The 12375-nt window shown below is 52.0% G+C and overlaps 1 long non-coding RNA gene and 1 other non-coding gene across 2 annotated transcripts; both read left to right on the forward strand.

Moving 5' to 3' along the window:
- Positions 1–1216: 1216 nt before the first annotated feature.
- trnaf-gaa (transfer RNA phenylalanine (anticodon GAA)) lies at positions 1217–1289 on the forward strand. The gene has a single exon. It is a non-coding gene; the product is annotated as a tRNA-Phe (tRNA).
- A 6835-nt stretch (positions 1290–8124) lies between these two features.
- On the forward strand, positions 8125–8900 carry LOC115401712 (uncharacterized). The gene is made up of 4 exons (XR_003932998.1): positions 8125–8184; positions 8371–8451; positions 8668–8769; positions 8842–8900. It is a non-coding gene; the product is annotated as an uncharacterized LOC115401712 (long non-coding RNA).
- The last annotated feature ends 3475 nt before the right edge of the window (positions 8901–12375 follow it).

Consider the following 12375-nt stretch of genomic DNA (forward strand, 5'->3'; position numbering starts at 1 on the left):
GGTGGATTTGGTCTTGTTCCTGTTTGGTCAGTGTTCAAAAGTCCCAAACGAGCAGCTGCTGCAACTGCACGATACTGTCCATGCCAGCAGGAGGATCTGGATTTTCCATCAAGGGAATCATCTCACACAAGTATCAATGATGGATATTTTCCCACACAGTCCTGATTTGCTCTGTGGTCCGGATTTCACAGGGATGGGGTGAACGTGCCCTTTGTCCAGTGTCAACCAGTGTGATCAGGTTTGAAACCTTCGTTGCCTCTATTATTTAGGGAAATTTTTTTTCTCAGCTAGTGCTGAGAAACCACATAGCAAACAGCTGTGTGCTGTCCTTCGATAACTCAGTTGGTAGCGTGGAGGACTGTAGTGTACGGCATTGAAATCCTTAGGTCGCTGCTTCAAATCTGGCTCGTACGAGGTCTTTTCAGTCACTGCATGTTGTATCAGTTAGCGAAGCCTGGATTGGATTGTCTGAATCACTCTTGGTAACTGTGTTCCACATCTGAGAAATGGCGAAAGAAAGTCTTTGTATGGCCGTGTTTGGGCTTCCTTTCAAGGTGTGACTTGTTCTCTTCAGTTACTGGCAGGTCCCTCCACTTCAAGGTGACAGTTACCTTTGTCACAAAAAAATTAAACTTACCCCAACCAAGTCGATGAAAGGTCTTCACGAGTAGTTGAAGCCCCAAGCGTAAGTCCACTGTAAGCCAATCCGGTCCCTTGCAGTTTTTCATTGGAAAGAGGACTTTTCAGAAAACTGACCATGTGGGCTTTAGAATAGGTCAAGATCAGCAGGCATGTTGTTGACTTTTCAAGAAGTGACAAATGATTAATGAAACTTGTGGTGCAGAGTTGTTGAGTGTTTGAATCAAAGGATAAGTCATTGTCCAGAGTGGTTCAGGAAAAAGTCAAGAGGAAGATTGACTTAGTCCAATGGAGGCCACTCTGATCCTGTCTCAAACCTTCATGCTGTCAGTTCCACTGGGAATGTCTTTTTTCTCTCATCTAGAAAACCCGTTGGAAAAATGTTGACAGCTCAGTGGGTGGAGCGGGCCTCGAGGACCAGGGTTGAGATGCCCTGGTGTAAATGACAGGACTCCCCTCAGACCGATGGTCACAAGAATCTTCATGCACCGTTTGCTGATCTCCATCCAACTTTGCGTGGATTCTGCTGTCTAATGTTCTGCTTTTTTTTTTTTAAAGGGTAAGTTTTTATTTCTGAGCTGAAATAGCTCAGCTGGGAGAGCGTTAGACTGAAGGCCTAAAGGTTCCTGGTTCAATCCCAGGTTTTGGCAAGTACTGCTCAACTTCTTGATGGAATTCAAGCAAGATCAGTCGTCTGCTGGAAAACCTCAAGGGCCTCTGTTCACTGCTACAAACAGCAATGTGGATGCTCTCATATCATTGACAGAGAGAACAGGCTCCATGTGTAAGATGTCTTGTTGTGGTGGGAAGTTGAACTCTGCTGTGAATCCCACATTCTGAGGAACTTATGGAAGGAGAAGGAGCAACAGTTGCCAACCTACTTTTCACTGATAACACTGCAGAGGTTTTGCCCCCCTCCCACACACGCTTCTCCAGAACCTCCGTTCTTATCATTGGCGGTGTGCTGGTTGCAGCAAGTTGTAGGTGACCATTCAGTCATATCAACACAGTGAATCAATCTACTTTGTGTGGTGCTCAGCCCACCTACGGGCTTCACTATTGGTACTCCCCTCTGGCGCCAGTCAACCACTGAGACAAATCCGAAACCAACGCGCCAATCCCCTACACGTGCTGGCACATTGCCACGCCCCTCACCAAGGGGATATAATCAACGCGCGCCTGCTCCACTTCGTTCTTCTTTCTCAGCCCTTGAGATAGTCGAAGCTCTGTTCAAGACAAGATGTCAAGATGGACAAGTCGGCCCGTGAAGAGTCGCCATCCGGCGTCAGGCCGTACTCCTGCCGTGGCTGTGGCATGGCACAGCGCTCCTGGAGCAAGACCGCCACGAACGCTGCTTCACCTGCCTTGGCTGGCGGCATCACCGCCAGCGGGCATCCTGCCCTGCCTGCCTCGCCTTGCCGTTCGAGGAATCCAAACAGCATTCATGGGCGCCGTTTAACCGACTCCCACCCCGGGCGACACCAGCGCAGACTTCACCGCCATTCCCGCCTCTTTCACTGACTGGGCCGAGTCAGGCGGGGATCTCCTCAGCTGCCGCAGCTCTTCTGGATCGGAGGAATCTGCCCGGCACGATGATTCCCTCTCCACATTCTCAAAAACCAACTGCATGAGTGTCCCCCGCGAGCTTGTAGAGCACCTCGTGGGGCTCTTCACCTCCGCTGCCGAACGCACTGGCCTAGCTCTCCCGCCGCAGCCTCCGGAGCCGGCACAGCGTTACTTCGCACTCGGGCTAGCAACCCAGTCTCAGGCTTGGTCCCGGACTGCAGTGCTGTGTCCTGCCGTGCCATCATTCCAGGCCAACGAGCAGCGTGTCTGGTGAGCTCCGCTCACCGCCAAGGGGGCGGTGAAGGGCTACCGTGAGTACTGCTCAGTGGACGTCTGGCCGCCTGTCTCCGGAGTGCCTATGATAGAGGAGTCCGTGAGGCTCTGCCTCTTACCCACCTCCATTCCGTGGCCCAGCGGAAAACCCATGCTGCTGTCTGAAAGAGACAGGCGCATGGCGGGCTTCCTGGACCGTGGTTATGCTAATGACAATCAATTGTTCGCCTTGGCTAACAATATGACTTTTCTCCAAGGCTCCATCGATAAGCTCTGCCACGAGCGGTCAGAACTATCGCCAGAGGACATCGAGGAGATCCAGAACACGACCGAGGTCCTGATGTGCATGTGCCGCACCACTGCCATCAACGGAGGCCGCGCCATGGCCAGCGCCCAGCTTGCCATGAGGCACCAGTGGCTTGGCCTCTCCTCCCTCGCTGAACGGGACCAGAGGGGGATCCTGGGGCTTCCACTGTCGACTTCCTCCCTCTTCGGTCCAGACATCCAGGTGATCATTGACCATCTGGAGGCGGCGGCCCGAGGCTCTCAGCAGCTCACCCCCCACCCTTCACCCCCACCTTCACTGAATCCGCAGTGCCGGCAGCCTGCAGAACGACGGAGGTCTGCCCTCTGGGACGCCGTGGTACCTGACCAGACCTGCTCAGCTGCCGGTCCTCTTCTTCCCGGGGCTCAGAACAGCCGAGACAGTCCCACGCTCCTGAGTCGCGGAGCACCCCGTCTGCTCATCTGCCTGCATCCTCTGTTGTGAAAAATTAACTATTAAAGGCCATCAGGACCGTTACATCACTAAAGAGCAACAGTCCTCCCTGTCTCACTGCGCTTGCATGACTGAAGCATGTCGAGCCCGGCAGAGCTCTCTCCCTCCCTCCCTCCGCTGCCTCATAAAACGGAGTGTCGAGGTGAGCGGTGCGCTCGTGGTGGCGCCCGGACTCCCTGATAAGCAGCAACCCCCGGCCGCGGCCGCCTTGCAGAGCTGTGCGGAGCGTGCCGTCTCACCCGCCACGCTTGCTCCGCCGGAGGCCTCCCACCACCGCATGAAGCAACGCTGCCCGCACGCCGCTCCCTCAAGAGAGGGACGCGTTGCACTCAGCGCCAGGCCCCCTGCTCCCTCGCCGGCTTTCCCTCCGCAGCGGTTTCGCTGCATTGCGGCTGCGGGAGTGGATCACAGCGGTGAACCAGGCCCGTTCGCCCTCATACCTTGCATGGTGCACAAGAGGAGCACCTCCGGTTACTTAACGTCAACTCATAAGCGCTACAGGCTGCTTCCCCACCTGCATCTCCCTGTGTGAGCGCAGTGGAGCTTCAGAGCTCTGGGTTTATGCCGGCTCGCGCCCCTGCTGTCGAGCGCTCGGACTACGGCATTATTGGCAAGGCTAGCGGCCCGAAGTGTCTCGGGACGACGCTGCCTCCAGACATGATGTGCGATGCTGGGTCCACTCTCACCCTGGCTGTCCAGGATGCTGAGATGCGGCTACGCCCTGCAGTTCACGTGTTGCCCGCCTAGCTCCTTTCAATGGGTTTCTTCATACGCGGCTCGCATGCCCTCCGGGGGCGGCCACTCTTAAAGCAGAGGTGTCCTCACTCCTACGCTGGGGCGCGGTGACAGAAGAGGCACATTCGGGCTTTTACTGCCCCTACTTCTTGGTTCCCGAGAAGAGCGGTGGGATGAGACCCATTCTGGACTTGCGGGTCCTTCACGCTCACGTGGCCACCAGGAGGTTCCGTATGCTGACGGTCAAACACCTCCTGGAGAGCATCCGCCCTGGGGACTGGATGACGTCAGTCGACCTCACGGACGCCTACTTCCACATCCCCATTCTGAGGAGGCACAGGAGCTTCCTCAGGTTCGCCGTGGGAGACCGGTATTTTCAATACAACCGGCTCCCCTTCGGCTACTCCCTTGCTCCTTCACACCTTCGCACCTTCACCAAGTGTGTCAAAGCCGCGATGGAGCCCCTCCGTCATTGTGGTCTGAGGATCCTCACCTACATCGATGACTGGCTGATACTAGCGCCCTCTTATCAGGAGGCAGTGGAGCATACGACCAGGTCCTGCACCACATCAAACTCCTGGGGTTCGTGGTGAACTGGGACAAGAGTGCACTCATCCCAGCTCAGCAGATGACTTATCTGGGATTGGAGCTGGACGCTCTCTCCTGTCAACCCTGAGGTCCCTGATAGTGACCCATCCTGTAGTTCGCTTGGGCCTTCTGCACATGTGCAGGCTCCAACGGTGGTCGCCTCTGCCTCTTGAAGAAACGGGACGGGCACAGGAAGGTCCCGATTCTGCCCCAGGCGCGTGAGGATCTCCTCTTCTGGATGGATCCTGCTCTTCTTCTGCAAGGAGTCCCCTTGGGCTGCGTGTCACATCACGTCGAGGTGTTCACGGATGCGTCTCTTGCAGGATAGGGAGGCACCCTAGGTCACCTTGCGGTGGGCAGTGCCTGGGACTCCACCCCTATTTACATCAATGTGCTGGAAATGACGGCGGTGCAGCAGGTGCTGCTCCATTTCCGGACCAGGCTACGCCAACACCACGGTGGTGGCGTACCTGAACAGGCAGGGGGGGACGCGGTCTCTCCCCCTTCATCGCAAGGCGGTGGAGATCCTGCTGTGGGCGGACCGGCACCTCGCCTCTCTCAGAGCGCGACACGTGCCCGGGGCTCTCAACGTCAGCGCGGACAGGATGTACCGGGGAGGCCCACTCTGTGACAAGAGGGGCCTGTCCCCGTGGGTGGCAGCCCGACTCCGGCGCAGGTTCGGCCACCCGGTGGCAGACCTTTTCGCCAATGCAGAGAATGCACAGTGCCCACTCTGGTTCTCGCTCAGGTCATCAGACGAACCCCCTCTTGGGGTGGACACCTTCGCGGACAGAGTCTGGCCTCCGGGACTCCTGTATGCGTTTCCTCTGACCCTCCTCTTGACCCCATTACTGCGCAGGGTGAGAGTGCAGGGCCTCCACATGACTGTGGTAGTCCCGGACACCCCGAGCGCCAGATGGTTCCCGGACCTGGTCCAGAGACCCGTGGCCGATCCCCGACGGGCCCAACGCTTTACTGCAGGAGACTCTTGGCCTGGAAGCTGAGAGGGTGAGACTAGTGGGACTAGATCTCCCCCGGCTGTGGTTTCCACCATCCAGAGGGCCAGGGCTCCCTCTACTGTCAAGGCTTACAGGTCTCGGTGGCATCTCTTCACGTCGTGGTGCTTGGAGCGGGGTTGGGACCCGGTCTCCTGCACCATCGGCGGGGTGCTGGAGTTTCTTCAGGCTCTGCTGGACAGCAGTCGCGCTGCATCCACTCTCGCGGTGTGTGCATCAGCCATTGCAGCGGGCCATGACGGCTTCGGGCGCTTTTCTGTGCGCAGTCACCCGTTGGTGAAGCGGTTTCTGCGTGGGGCGTGTCAGCTGTGGCCAACCCCCAGTCACATGGTCTCCCCGTGGGACCTCCATGTTGCGTTGGAGGGTCTTAAAGGACCCCCCTTCGAGCCTTTGGAGCAGGCAGAGGACCGCTTTCTCTCCTTTAAGGCTGTTGGCGCTGGCATCTGCCAAGAGGGTTGGGGATCTCTGCACCCTGTGGGTCCATCCCTCCTGCATGGTGTTCAGTCAGGATTGGGGCTTGGTGCATCTTTGGCCTAACCCGGCCTTTCATCCCAAGGTGATCACTTCGGACTTCCGGTTGCGAGTGATCCGGATCAAGGCACTTGCCTCCCTGCCTGGCTCGTCTGGGGACGACCCTCGACCGCGGTTGCTGTGCCCGGTCAGGGCCCTGCGTTGCTACGTTGAGCGCACAGCTGGCTTTCGCACCACAGACCAGCTGTTTGTGCGGTTCAGGACCAGGGGGCGTGGAGCGCCGCTGTCCTCACAGCGTCCACTGGGTTGGGGGCGCAATTGCAGCTGCCTATGAGGTGGTGAATTGCCCGCCACCGGCTGTGTCAGACTTTATCTTAAAACTCCATTTTCACTTTAAAGTTCTGATTAACGTCATCAAACAGGTTTAACAGGTTTTAAAGTCAAGAATTTCCTCCTCTGGGTGTGTCAGAGGAGAAAACCCTTTGTCTTGTTAGATCTGAGAGACGGACAGAGAGGAACACAGAGCAGCTTCTTCTCTCCTCAAGCTTCCTCACATGGAAAAGAGTCTGAAGAAGATGTGAAGAGAGTTCAGGTGAGAATCTGTCAGCTCTTTAGAAGCTTCCACAACGGAGCAGGAGACTTTTTAACTTCTCTTTTTCTCTTTCATTCTCACCATCACAAACCTGACAGCTGCTTTCTTCTCATTCACCTGCTGGAAAAACATTTAAACGAATGTTTAACTCTTTCTTTGCTTTTTTACTTTTGCTGAAAAAAACAAATTAAGTATTTATACTTTCGGTTTCTACAGTGGGCGGGGCTCCAGCCCTCCTTCACTCTGATTGACGCATGTTGATGTCAATTTTCTGCACAGTGCAAGTGAGGACATACACACATGTGCGCACAGCAGACACGGTGTGAGTCGCTGACACTCCTCTCTGTACTGAGACCTTTCTGAACACACCTTGTGTAGAAATGGACTAGATATTAATCTTCCTGGTGATTTCCTGCTGGAATCAGGAGTTGGAGGCTTGTGGACGTTCAGAGTTTGTGTCGGAGTGAAGTTTGACATCAGAGTCAGAATTCACTGATTGTCACTGTGAACAAAGCTCAATGGAATCTGAAATAGAAGCAGCTCTTGGAAACAGGACAACATGAACAAGGAGAAAACAGTGAAGACATAAAGATTTAGAGATTGTACAAAGGCCAATATAAAAGAGGGGATGAGGGTATTTTACAAGGTCAAGTTAAAATATGTGGAATACAAAAAAGTTTCAAGGATATTCATCTTGGGTTATTGTGCTTTGTGTTTTGACTGAGTTTCTGCAAAGTGAAGAGTGAGGACAGTCAGCTGTTTGGTTTGGTTTTGTTAGCAGCATTCAGGGCAACGACAGCTTCAGAGTAAAATCTGTTTATAGTCAGTTTTTTCTCCTTCATGGCCCTGAAGTGCCTCACTGAGGGTCGGAGTTCAAAAGGTGGAGACCGGGTTGTGAGGAGTCCCTGCTGAGGCAGCAGGTGTGGTAGATCTCCTCCAGAGAAGGGAGAGGCAGCTGCTCAGGGTCTGGCAGTGTTTCTGAGCCTCTGGAGCTGCTTCCTCTCTGCTGCAGCTGGAAAACCACAGCTCAATGCTGGAGTCAGCACGGACTCCACCGAGCAGCAGCAGCAGGACACCAAGAGCTGAGCTTTTACATTCTTCTTCCTGAGAATCCTCAGGAAGTCAAGTCTCTGCTGGGCCTTCTTCAGGATCGGGGTGGAGCCAGCAGTCCAGGTCAGGTCTTTACTGATGGAGGAGACCAGGAAGCTGAAGTCTGGCTCCATCTCCACCCTGTCCCCATTGATTGTTCTGAGCTGAAGGTCCGGTTTGCTCCTGATGATCAGTTCCTTCAGCTTGGAGATGTTCAGGATGAGGTTGTTGATGGAGCACCAGACCCACAGTTGTCATTAAACAGTAGTTTGAAAATCAGACAGGCCGTCACCATTGATCTAATTGAACTGTGTGTGCATGCATGTGTGTGTAGGTGTGTGTTCTGCCATGGATCAGTGTGAGGACAGAGAGGAGGGAGTCCCTCCCTCTAAAAGGACTCTGTGTGGAGAACATGAGAACCAGACCACAGCTCAGAGGTGAGACTCCATCTTTAACTGTCCACCAGTCTTCTTCACATCATGCAACTGTGTGTGTGTGTGTGTGTGTGTGTGTGTGTGTGTGTGTGTGTGTGTGTGTGTGTGTGTGTGTGTGTGTGTGTGTGTGTGTGTGTGTGTGTGTGTGTGTGTGTGTGTGTTTCTAATACCTTCGTGTCTTGGTATCAGGTCAGAGCCTGAAGTTGAACCCAGCTGTGTGTCCCTGAAGAGTGACCGGTCCAAGCACTTCGAGATAGACTTCAGAACACAGTGAGGTTTATTTGCTATTGTTTTCTGCATTTCATGTCTTTTTTGAGAAAATGATTCAGACATGTTACTGAAGTCAAAATCCTGCTAAAGTTCCTAACTGTTCATTAGTTCTCACTCAGAGAATCATCAGAGACTGAAACTCTCACTTCTTCCTTTTATCCTCCAGTCTTCCTCCATTTTTCCACTCAGTCTGTTCCTGATGTTGTTTGTTTTCAGCTCTGACTCTGAGTTTCCATCCAGCTGTGTGTTCCTGAAGAGTGATGGGTCCATGTTTAAACCCATTGACTTTAACAGTGGAGCAGGAGGAGATGATGAGGGGTGAGAATCAGTGTTTGTGTCAGGATTCATCATCATCACAGCAGCTTGAACAAAGTCAACATGTTTCTGCAGCGTCAGCCAGCAGAGCTCCCAGGCTCTCCGTGGAGGCTCCGCCCCTCAGCATCAAACACATCTGGACTCCATCTTTATGGTGAGAACAAGTCTCCATTCAACACTTTACTGTCACATCAGTGAGACAGAAGAAGTTGTGGAGACTTCCAGCTGAAACATGAAGCAGACTCTCAGCTTCTTAGATCCATTCAGGTCCAGAGTGAAACAGTCCAACCTTCATCCAGCTTCCAGCCTTCACTGATGCTGAAGCTGTTTCTGCTGGAGATCCACATGAAGAGTGACTCGGCTTCACATGTTGTCATCCTGGATTTACACTCACATCTCCATCTGTCTCACTCCAGATGTTTCTCTGTTCCAGCTGCTGGAGGACAACATGGTGGCTTTCATGAAGGAGGAGCTGAAGAAGATGAAGAAGCTCCTGAGTCCAGATTACCCAGCATGCTCAGAGAGAGAGAGAGAGGATGAGGATGAAGAGCAGAGGAGCAGCAGAGAGTCATTAGTGAGGATGACTCTGGACTTCCTGAGGAGGATGAAGCAGGAGGAGCTGGCTGAGCGTCTGTGGAGCAGTAAGAGGATTTGATCTCATTTCACAGGATGGAGATGAAACAGAGAAATGTTTTCAGGTCCAACAGTGACTGGAGAGCAGAGAGCAGGAACAGAGTCCAAACCAGAGGTCAGAGGTCATTTCCAGGTCAGACACAGAAACTGTGAAACAGACAGAAGCAGAAAAGGAACCGACACAAGACTCAGAGTCTGAAACCAGGAGGAGTGAACAAACTGAAAAATATTGACAAATGAAAGAATCCACACATTTTCATTTTCCATCCAGAAGAACCAGATGTCAGTTTGATGTTGGTGCTAAAGCCAGTGTTGGTTCAGACCTGGCCCCTCCTAAGAACTGGTTGTTTCCACGATCCAGGATTAAAGCAGAGCCAAGTCATTGTGTCAGTATTGGGCTGCAGCTGTCAATTTTAGTTAAAATCTGGTATTCTGTTAAATATTTCAGCAAATAATTGAGTAATCATTTTTGTGTGTGCCATTCAAACTGTAATGAGATGTCACTCAAGATGGATATTTACTCCACTTGGTGCAACATTAAATCTCTTCTGATCTCTCTGCTCACGGCAGCAGAGCCAACTTTCATCACCTGCATCACTGTTTACAGTCTGTGCAATGCAAGTGATTAATATTAAATGGCAACAATTCAAGGCAAAAAACAACAACATTGCTTTTATTTGTAATCAAAGGACTGAATTTCCTCAAGTAATCGTTGCAGCTCTACTGTATGTCAGTACATGGCTGTTTATGTAGCTGTTTACCCAACAGCAGTCATTCTGTTAGCTGCCACTTTGTCCCAGCTCCCTGTCTTTGTTTCTGGAGTTCTTCCTTAACTTAGTGATTGAGTTGAGGAGCTGGTCGAGTCTCCGCTGGTGTCCTGCTGCCATCTCCCACTGTATTCCATCAAACACAGATTTGGTCCAAGAGGCTCCCTGGAGCTCGGAGCCCACTATCACGTCATTTCCAAATGGAGAGCTGATTGGCTGCTGCCAGTGCAGACAGGTACTGATTAGTGATTGGCAGGTTGAGGGAGCCATGACAGTTCAGCTCTGCTAAAGCTAACAAATGGAAATCAAAATGAATTCATGTCATTGAAAAGTGTATCCAAAAGAAGAACCGCTGAGCCACCTTTCTTCTAAAGTGAGCCTCAGCTTTGGTGAGTGAAAGACTGTTCTGTCCTTCTTAGTGCTTCACAGTGGTGTTGTTAATATACAGTCAATGAACTGAACTCTGTGTCGCCGTTACAGCTGATGTATACAGTCAGTGTGACGCATGCATGCACACATTGACAGTGCACACACACACACACACACACACACACACACACACACACACACACACACACACACACACACACACACACACACACTCACACACACTCACACACACACACACACACACACACACACTCACACATGCCTATGACAGCACCCATGACTCCATCTTTGCTCCACCAAGTATTTTCTCGTAGAAACGCCACTGCTGACTCCAGGTACTGGTGTGATGACAGAGGGCAGACATTTCTTTGTCTGGAGGCTGTTGAGAGGATTCAGTGGGAGGTAGACGGAGCGACCCTCAATGTGCCACAGAACAAATGACGTCTCTGGAGGTTTGGATCGAGCTGTAATGATAACTGGACCTACATCGACCCGGTACTGTAGTGGAATGAAAACCACCAAGACTGAATCCAGGCGAGTGGAGTAGTGCTAGAACTGTGTAGTGGACAAGCACCACAGTGCCAGGAAGCTCTGGGTCTCATCCTCAGTCCACTGCTGTTTTATTTTAGCATCCATGCTGAGATAGTTTAAAATGTATCTTCACATGAAGCTGTTATAAAACTGGTGGTTCTGTGTTTCCACCAGTCTGGTTGGTCACAATAATTGCTCTCTCTGACGTACTCTGTGCTTGGCTCTGGCCCACCAAGGAGTTGGTGCTTGTTGAACACCAGTTTTGAGGGTCTGGACTTGGTGCTGATGGAAACAAAGGACTGGTGCCAAGTCAGTCTCTGACTCTGAATGAGTCCTGAAAGCAGCTGAGTGGAAAAGGAGAAGCTGAGAGCTGAAGAGCTCCACTCAGAGCAGCTGATACCAACCAGTACAGGGAGCACAGGAAACAGGAAGGGAGGCCAGCTCCCACAAGTCCACATCCCCAATCATCAAACATGGAGACAACAATGGTCTCATGTCTCTTCCTGAGCTCTGCTGTTCATATCATGCAAACATCTCCATCAGATCAGAGGCTGTTTGGTCTCTACTGAAGAGCTGGATGATCTGATGGAGGAGAAACATCAACAACACACTTTCATCTTCACTTTCAGTGTCTAATACACTCAACCCTTTTACTTATTTTTATTTCCAGGAACTTCTGCTGGAGTCTGCCAACAGAAGCTGAAATGTGGTCTGAAGAAGAGGTTCCAGTGTGTGACTGAAGGAGTCTCTAAAGCAGGAGAGTCCACCTTCCTGAACCAGATCTACACAGAGCTCCACATCACAGAGGGAGGGGCTGCAGAGGTCAATGAGGAACATGAGGTCAGACAGATTGAAGCAGCATCCAGGACAGCAGACAGAGCAGAAACAAGCATCAGACCAGGAGACATCTTTAAAGCCTCACCTGGAAGATCTCAACCAATCAGAGCAGTGCTGACAAAGGGAGTGGCTGGCATTGGGAAAACAGTCCTGACACAGAAGTTCACTCTGGACTGGGCTGAAGACAAAGACAACCAGGACATCCACTTCACATTTCCATTCACCTTCAGAGAGCTGAATGTGCTGAAGGAGAAGAAGTTCAGCTTGGTGGGACTTGTTCATCACTTCTTCACTGAAACCAAAGAAGCAGGACTCTGCAGCTTTGAAGACTTCCAGGTGGTCTTCATCTTGGACGGTCTGGATGAGTGTCGACTCCCTCTGGACTTCCAGCACACTGAGTTCCTGACTGAAGTTACAGAGTCCAGCTCAGTGGATGTTCTGCTGACAAACC

Source organism: Salarias fasciatus, chromosome 15, assembly GCF_902148845.1.
Source record: "Salarias fasciatus chromosome 15, fSalaFa1.1, whole genome shotgun sequence".
Classification (NCBI taxonomy): Eukaryota; Metazoa; Chordata; class Actinopteri; order Blenniiformes; family Blenniidae; genus Salarias; species Salarias fasciatus.